We start from the raw sequence: 9,875 nt of genomic DNA, 5'->3' as shown, positions 1-9,875 counted from the left end.
GTGGATTTATGCTTTGGTTTGGTTGCTCTCTTCTTTCCTTCTTTCTTTATTTTCTTTTTTTATTACTTTTATTTTTTTTACTTCTAATAATTATTTTTTATTTTGATAACTTTATTTTATTTTTCTTTCTTTTTTCTCCCTTTTGTTCTGAGTCGTGTGGCTGACAGGGTCTTGGTGCTCTGGCCAGCTGTCAGGCCTGTGCCTCTGAGGTGGGAGAGCCAAGTTCAGGACATTGGTACACCAGAGACCTCCCAGCTCCACATAATATCAAATGGTGAAACCTCTCCCAGAGATCTCCATCTCAATGCTAAGACCCAGCTTCACTCAACGACCAGCAAGCTACAGTGCTGGACACCCTATACCAAACAACCAGCAAGACAGGAACACAAACCCACCCATTGGCATAGAGTCTGCCTAAAATCATAATAAGGTCACAGACACCCCAAAACACACCACTGGATGTGGTCCTGCCCACCAGAAAGACAAGATCCAGGCTCATCCTCCAAAACACAGGCACCAGTCGCCTCTACCAGGAAGCCTAAACAACCCACTGAAACAACCTCAACCACTGGGGGTAGACACCAAAAACAATGGGAACTACGAACCTGCAGCCTGCGAAAAGGACACCCCAAACCAAGTAAGTTAAGCAAAATGAGAAGACAGAGAAATGCACAGCAGATGAAGGAGCAAGGTAAAAACCCACCAGACCAAACAAGTGAAGAGGAAATAGGCACTCTACCTGAAAAAGAATTCAGGATAATGATAGTAAAGATGATCCAAAATCTTGGAAATAGAATGGAGAAAACACAAGAAACGTTTAACAGTGACCTAAAAGACCTAAAGAGCAAACAAACAATGATGAAACACAATAAATGAAAATTTTAAATCTCTAGAAGGAATCAATTGCAGAAAAACTGAGGCAGAAGAACGGATAAGTGACCTGGAAGATAAAATAGTGGAAATAACTACTGCAGAGCACAATAAACAAAAAAGAATGAAAAGAATTGAGGACAGTCTCAGAGACCTCTGGGACAACATTAAATGTGCCAACATTTGAATTATAGGGTTCCCAGAAGAAGAAGAAAAAAAGAAAGGGACTGAGAAAATATTTGCAGAGATTATAGTTGAAAACTTCTCTAATATGGGAAAGGTAATAGTTAATCAAGTCCAGGAAGTGCAGAGAGCCCCATACAGGATAAATCCAAAGAGAAACACACCAAGACACATATTAATTAAACAATTAAAAATTAAATACAATGAAAAAATATTAAAAGCAGCAAGGGAAAAGCAACAAATAACATATAAGAGAATCCTCATAAGGTTAACAGCTGCTCTTTCAGCAGAAAGTCTGCAAGCCAGAAGGGAGTGGCAGGACATGTTTAAAGTGATGAAAGGGAAAAACCTACAACCAAGATTACTCTACCAGCAAGGAACTCATTCAGTCATCAGAGAAATTAAAACATTTACAGACAAGAAAAAGCTAAGAGATTTCAACACCACCAAACCAGCTTTACAACAAATGCTAAAGGAACTACTCTAGGCAGGAAACACGAGAAGGAAAAGACCTACAATAACAAACCTAAAATTAAGAAAATGTGAATAGAAACATACATATCAATAATTACCTTAAATGTAAATGGATTAAATGTTCCAACAAAAAGACAAAGACTGGCTGAATGGATACAAAAATAAGACCCGTATATATGCTGTCTACAAGAGATTCACTTCAGACGTAGGGACACATACAGACTGAAAGTGAGGGGATAGAAAAAGATATTGCATGCAAATGGAAACCAAAAGAAAGCTGGAGTAGCTATTCTCATATCAGACAAAATAGACTTTAAAATAAAGACTATTACAGGAGACAAAGAAGGACACTACATAATGATCAAGGGATCAATCCAAGAAGAAGATATAACTTTGTAAATATTTATGCGCACAACACAGGAGGACCTCAGTACTTAAGGCACATGCTAACAGCCATAAAAGGGGAAATCTAGAGTAATACAATCATACTACAGGACTTTAACATCCCACTTTCACCAATGGACAGATCATCCAAAATGAAAATAAATAAGGAAAAACAAGCTTTAAATGATATATTAAACAAGATGGACTTAATTGATATTTATAGGACATTACATCCCAAAACAAGAGAATACAATTTCTTCTCAAGTGCTCATGGAACATTCTCCAGGATAGACCATATCTTGGGTCACAAATCAAGCCTTGGTAAATTTAAGAAAATTGAAATCGTATCAAGTATCTTTTCCAACCACAGTGCTGTGAGACTACATATCAATTACAGGAAAATATCTGTAAAAATACGAACACATGGAGGCTAAACAATACACTGCTTAATAACCAAGAGATCACTGAAGAAATCAAAGAGTAAATTTAAAACTACCTAGAAAGATATGACAATGAAATTGCAATGTCCCAAATCACATGGGATGCAGCAAAAGCAGTTCTAAGAGGGAAGTATATAGCAATACAATCCCACCTCAAGAAACAAGAAACATCTCAAATAAACACCCTAACCTTACACATAAAGCAATTAAAGAAAGAAGAGCAAAAGAAACCCCAAAGTTAGCAGAAGGAAAGAAATCATAATAAAGATCAGATCAGAAAAAAATGAAATAGAAATGAAGGAAACAATACCAAAGATCAATAAAACTAAAAGCTGTTTTTTTGAGAAGATAAACAAAATTGATAAACCATTAGCCAGACTCATCAAGAAAAAAGGGAGAAGACTCAAACCAATAGAATTAGAAATGAAAAAGGAGAAGTAGCAACAGACACTGCAGAAATACAAAGGATCATGAGAGATTACTACAAGCAACTCTATGCCAATAAAATGGACAACCTGGAAGAAATGGACAAATTCTTAGAAAAGCACAACCTTCCAAATCTGAACCAGGAAGAAATAGAAAATATAAACAGAGCAATCACAAGCACTGAAATTAAGACTGTGATTAAAAATCTTCCAAAAAACAAAAGCCCAGGACCCGATGGCTTCACAGGCGAATTCTATCAAACATTTAGAGAAAAGCTAACATCTATCTTTCTCAAACTCTTCCAAAATATAGCAGAGGGAGGAACACTCCCAAACTCAATCTACAAGGCCACGATCACCCTGATACCAAAACCAGACAAAGATGTAACAAAGAAAGAAAACTACAGGCCAATATCACTGATGAACATAGATGTAAAAATCCTCCACAAAATACTAGCAGAGTCCAATAGCACATTTAAAAGGATCATACATCATGATCAAGTGGGGTTTATCTCACGAATGCAAGTATTCTTCAATATATGCAAATCAATCAATGTGTACACCATATTAACAAACTGAAGGAGAAAAACCATATGATCATCTCAATAGATGCAGCAAAAGCTTTTGACAAAATCCAACACACATTTATGATAAAACCCCTCCGGAAAGTAGGCATAGAGGGAACTAACCTCAACATAATAAAGGTCATATTGATAAACCCAGAGCCAACATCATTCTTAATGGTGAAAATCTGAAAGCATTTCCACTAATATCAGGAAAAAGACAAGGTTGCCCACTCTCTCCACTATTATTCAAAATACTTTTGTAAGTTTTAGCCACAGCAATCAGAGAAGAAAAAGAAATAAAAGGAATCGAAATCGGAAAAGAAGTAAAGCTGTCACTGTTTGCAGATGACATGATACTATACATAGAAAATCCTAAAGACACTACCAGAAAACTACTAGAGCTAATCAATGAATTTGGTAATGTAGCAGGATACAAACTTAAGGCACAGAAATCTCTGGCATTCCTATACACTAATGATGAAAAATCCGAAAGAGAAATTAATGAAACACCTCCATTTACCATTGCAACAAATAGAATAAAATACCTAGGAATAAACCTACCTATGGAGACAAAAGACCTGTATGCAGAAAACTACAAGACACTGATGAAAGGAATTAAAGATGATACAAACAGATGGAGAGATATACCATGTTGTTGGATTGGAAGAATCAACATTGTGAAAACGACTATACTACCCAAAGCAATCTACAGATTCAATGCAATCCCTTTCAAACTACCAATGGCATGTTTCACAAAACAGAACAAATAGTTTCACAATTTTTATGAAATCACAAGAGACCCTGAATATCCAAAGCAATCTTGAGAAAGAAAAACTGAGCAGGAGGAATCAAGCTCCCTGACTTCAGATTATACTACAAAGCTACAGTAATCAAAACAGTATGGTACTGGCACAAAAACAGGAATATAGATCAATGGAACAGGATAGAAAGCCCAGAGACAAACGCACACACATATGGTCACCTTATCTTTGATAAAGGAGGCAAGAATATACAATGGATAAAAGACAGCCACTTCAATAAGTGGTACTGGGAAAACTGGACAGCTACATGTAAAAGAATGAAATTAGAGCACTCCCTAGCACCATATACAAAAATAAACCCAAAATGGATTAAAGACCTAAATATAAGGCCAAACATTATAAAACTCTTAGAGGAAAACATAGGCAGAACACTCTATGACAGAAATCACAGCAAGATCCTTTTTGACCCACCTCCTAGAGAAATGGAAATAAAAATAAACAAGTGGGACCTAATAAAACTTAAAAGCTTTTGGACAGCAAAGGAAACCATAAACAAGACAAAAAGACTACCCTCTGAAGAGGAGAAAATATTTGCAAATGAAGCAACTGGCAAAGGATTAATCTCCAAAATTTACAAGCAGCTCATGCAGCTCAATCTCAAAAAAACAAACAACCCAATCCAAAAATGGGCCGAAAACCTAAATGACATTTCTCCAAAGAAGACATACAGCTTGCCAACAAACACATGAAAGGATACGGAGCATCACTAATCATTACAGAGATGCAAATCAAAACTACAATGAGGTATCACCTCACACCAGTCAGAATGGCCATCATCAAAAAATCTACAAACAATAAATGATGGAGAGGGTCTGGTGAAAGGGAACCCTCTTGCACTGTTGGTGGGAATGTAAACTGATACAGTCACTATGGAAAACAGTATGGAGGTTCCATAAAAAACTAAAAATAGAACAACCATACAACCCAGCAATCCCACTACTGGGCATATACCCTGAGAAAACGATAATTCAAAAAGAGTCATGTACCACAATGTTCACTGCAGCTCTATTTACAATAGGCATGTCATGGAACAACCTATGTGTCCATAGGTTGAATGGATAAAGAAGATGTGGTGCATATATACAATGGAATATTACTCAGCCATAAAAAGAAACTAAATTGCATTATTTGTAGTGAGGTGGATGGACTTAGAGTCTGTCATACAGAGTGAACTCAAAAAGAGAGAAACAAAAACCATATGCTAGCACATATATATGGAATCTAAAAAACAACAACAACAACAAAAAACGGTTATGAAGAACCTAGGGGCAGGACAGGAGTAAAGACACAGATGTAGAGAATGGACTTGAGGACATGGGAAGGGGGAAGGGTAACCTGGGACGAAGTGAGAAAGTGGCATGGACTTATATATACTATATATACTATCAAATGTAAAATAGATAGCTAGTGGGAAATATCCACATAGCACAGGGAGATCAGCTCAGTGTTTTGTGACCCCCTAGAGGGTGGGATAAGTAGGGTGGGAGGGAGATGCAAGAAGGAGGAGATATGGTGATATATGTATATGTATAGCTGATTCACTTTGTTATAACGCAGAGACTAACACACCATTGTAAAGGAATTATACTCCAATAAAGATGTTTAAAAAAACATTCTTTATCTGGTAAAGTTGTCCTTTAGATATGGAGAAATAACTACTTTCCCAGACAAACAAAAGCTGTGGGAGTTCTCAACCACTGGATCTACCTTGCAAGAAATTCTGAAAGAAGCAGAAATAGAAAGGAGGTGAGAAGGCATAGAGTGGCTGCATGGAAAAAAAGACCCAACTATATACTGTACACAAGAGGCTTTATACACTTTAGCTCCAAAGGCACACATAGGCTCAAAGTGGTTAGAAGAAGATATCCCATGCAAATGGAATTCAAAAGAAAGTGGGTAGCTATATATATATATATATATATATATATATATATATATATATATATAAAATACAAAATAGACTTCAAGCCAAAAACAGGAATAAGAGACAAAAGGGTCTTTATATAATGATAATGAGCTCAATACATCAAGAATATATAACAATTGTAAATATATATGCACCCAACATAGGAGCACCTAAATGTATTAAGCAAATACTAACTGATCTGAAATGAGAAATAGACAATAATACAATAATAAAAGGGCAATTCAATACCTCACTCTCAGCAATGGATAGATCATCGACAAAGAAAAACCAAAAGAAAATGTTTAAACCGAACCACGCTTTAGAACAATAAACTTAACAGACATATATAAAACATTCCATCCAACAGCGGCAGAATACACATTTTTCACAAATGTACGTGGAACATTCTCCAAGATAAAGCATATAAGACACAAAACAAGTCTTAGTAAATTTTAGAAGATTGAAAGCATTCTCTTTTCTGACCACATTGGTATGAAACTAGAAATCAACAAAAGGAAAGCTAGAGAATTTACAAATATGTGGAAACTAAACAACACACCTTTAAAAAACAAAAGAAATCAAAAGGGAAATTTAAAAATATCTCAAAACAACTGCAAAAGGAAGTACAACATACCAAGTCCTATGGGATGCTGCAAAAGCAGTTCTGAGAGGAAGGTTTAAAGCAATAACTGCATATACTATGAAACTAGAAAAAAAAATTAAATAACCTAACTTTAAACCACAAGAGCATAAAAAGAAGAAAAATTAAGCACAGGATCAGGAGAATGAAGGAAATAATAAATATCAGAGCAAAATAAATAATACAGCAACCAGAAAAACAATAGAAAAGATGAAAAAACTAAGAGCTGACTTTTAAAGATAAACTAAATTGACAAATCTTCAGCTAAACTAACTTAAATAATGAGAAAGAAGACTCAAATAATAAAATTAGAAGTGAAAGAGGAGACATTACAATTGATATTACATAAATACGTAGACTCATAAGAGACTACTATGAATAGTTATACACCAACAAATTAGATAACCTAGAGGAAATGGATAAATGTTTAGAAACACACAACCTACTAATGCTGATTCAGGAAAAAAAATAGAAAATCTGAACAGAACAATAACAAGTAAAGAGATTGAGTAAGTACTCAAAACCTCCCAACACAGAAAACCCCAGGACTAAACAACTTCACTGGTGAATTCTACCATACATTTTAAAAAGAATAAATGCCAATCCTTCTCAAGCCCTTCCAAGAAATTGAAGATGAGGGAATACTTCCGAACTCATTCTACAAGACCAACATTACCCTGTTACCAAAACCAGATAAAGACTCTACAAAAAAAGAAAACTACAGACCAATATCCCTGAGGAATGTAGATGCAAAAAATTTCAACAAAATATTTGCAAACTGAATTCCAGAACACATTAAAAGGATTATGTACCATGACCAACTGGAATTTACCTCTGGGATGCAAGGATGGTTCAACATATACAAATCAATAAATGTAATATATCACGTTAATAAAATGAAAAAAATAACATGATCATCACAATAGAGTCAGAAAAAGCATCTGACAAAATACAACAGATAATACATTTTATGTTATGTGTTTTACCACCTTTTTTTAAAAAGACATAATAGCCTGGCAATCAATGAAGTCTTGTAGACAAAGTCATTTTCATGGTTCATTTGAAAAGTTTCAATGTTGTGCATGCTTCCATAGTTTGGTGTACTAAGTTTTGTTTCGTTTTTAATTTTGTCTGGTTTCTCAACAACTAGAAGAATTTTGAAATGTCATCCAGAATAACCAGTACAACTTTCATATCCTTTCTAGTTAAAAGATTCATGAATGGTTCTGCAGTACTAGAGTAGACAAGGTAGACAATCTGTTCAAGTGCTTCCCCAATTGTGGGATTGGTGACAGACCATAGTTTCATTTTGCACCTTAAAGTCTTCCTTTGGGAATATGCCAACAAGGAATGTCATCTGGCCTTGACTGCCAATTGTGATACCTGATATTGTCTACACAGTCTTCTACTGTGTTAGTTTTGGCATCATTTAGTGGCCTGGGATAGACGGCACATGCTCCTATATCAATTACACACGCTCCTACATCAATCATACATCAATTACAACCTGCGACCAAACATCTGTCTAAGTGTAAATATTTCCTTTAGCTCTTAAGAGAGGAATCACAATTGGCCATTCTGTAGCTTCTGGAAGCTTCACAAACTGTTTCCACAACCATTCAATTAATTGATTTGGACCATCAGTAAGATAAAAAACACCTGGTTAATATTTCAGGATCATCATGATGCAAGAGATGAAAACTGAAGAGTAGAATTTGATGAACAAACTTCTCCTTAAGACAAATGTTTTAAAGTATCCAGGCTAGATTTCTAAAGATGGAAATAATGCACCAAAGGTATAAACATTTTTTAATGTTCACTCTGAAAGTATTTCAAACCTACAAAACAGTTCCAGGGGTACAGATAGTTCCCTTTTACCAGTCTTCCCCAGATGCTGACATACTGCATAACCACAGTACAGTTGTCAAAGCCAGGAAATTAATATTTATAAAACAGTATAACTGTGGATCTTATTCAAGTTTCACCAACTGTCCCACTAACGTTCTTTTTGAAAGCTTTTTTGTGGAACCTGGCAAGTATCACACATCACATTTGTTACACTTCCTTGGTCTCATCTAATTGTGGACAGATCCTCATTTTCTTTGTCCTTTACAGCCTCAACACTTTCAAAAGGTATTCAACTGTTTTGTGGAATGTCCCTCAGTTTGCGTTTGTCTCATGTTTTCTCATGATGTAGAATGCAGGCTGTACATTCTGGGCAGGAATATCACAGTGTACCTACCATACCTGGGGAGAGTGGGGTAGGACACATGATGTCTCTATCTCAATACTGGTGGTATTAACTTTGACTGCTTGGTTGTGGTAGTGTGCCTGATTTCTCCACTAAGCAGTTTCTGTTTATTCCCCCTGGATATCTTGTGAGGAAATGCTTTGCCCTCCTAAGTTTAGCATCTACTGACAGTTCTTGCCTGCAAAATTACTGCTGTGGTGTTTGCCAAATAGCAGTATTTTATTTCCATCTTTCCTTCTACATTTACAATTGGGATTCCACTGAAGGGAGGATCTGCCCCTTTTATTTATGTATTCACATCACAATGGACCAAACATTTCCTTTTCTATGGGTATGAACAATTTTTAAGATTTTGGATGGACCTGATAAATTGCCTTCAGAAAGAGTGTACAGATTTACACTCCCTCAGGTACTACATGAGTCTGTCACCTTTCTACACCCATACCAACAGTAATTATGTACAAATAAATTCACTTGTTTAAAAAAAGGATATCTAGTAATTACTTACCTTTGCAGTTTATTGCCTCTTATGTATCTTCACTGTTCATTTGTTTTTCATCTTCCATCATTTGTTATTTTATGTAACATTGCACATTTTACCCTTGTCACCTATGTGTTTACGAGATCTTTTTGCACTGAGGATATTATTACAAATGGAATTATTTGTAACATATTTTCTCAGTTTCTTTGCATTTTACCTTTACTAATGAATGTCAATTTTACAGTTTTATATGGTCAAATATATTGATGTGTTTCTTTTTCATTTGTGCTGTTGTAGAAAGTTCTTTACCAAATAAAGATACTCAACATGCTCTCTTAGATTTTTGATTAAGTCCAAATTTTTATATGTATTTCTTTTATTCTTCTGGATTATATTCCACTAGGCTTTCTAACATAAACTTTTTTCTTTGTTTC

The sequence above is a fragment of the Delphinus delphis genome, chromosome 3 (genome assembly GCF_949987515.2).
Source record: "Delphinus delphis chromosome 3, mDelDel1.2, whole genome shotgun sequence".
In the NCBI taxonomy this organism is placed as follows: domain Eukaryota; kingdom Metazoa; phylum Chordata; class Mammalia; order Artiodactyla; family Delphinidae; genus Delphinus; species Delphinus delphis.
This window is presented reverse-complemented; position numbering follows the sequence as displayed.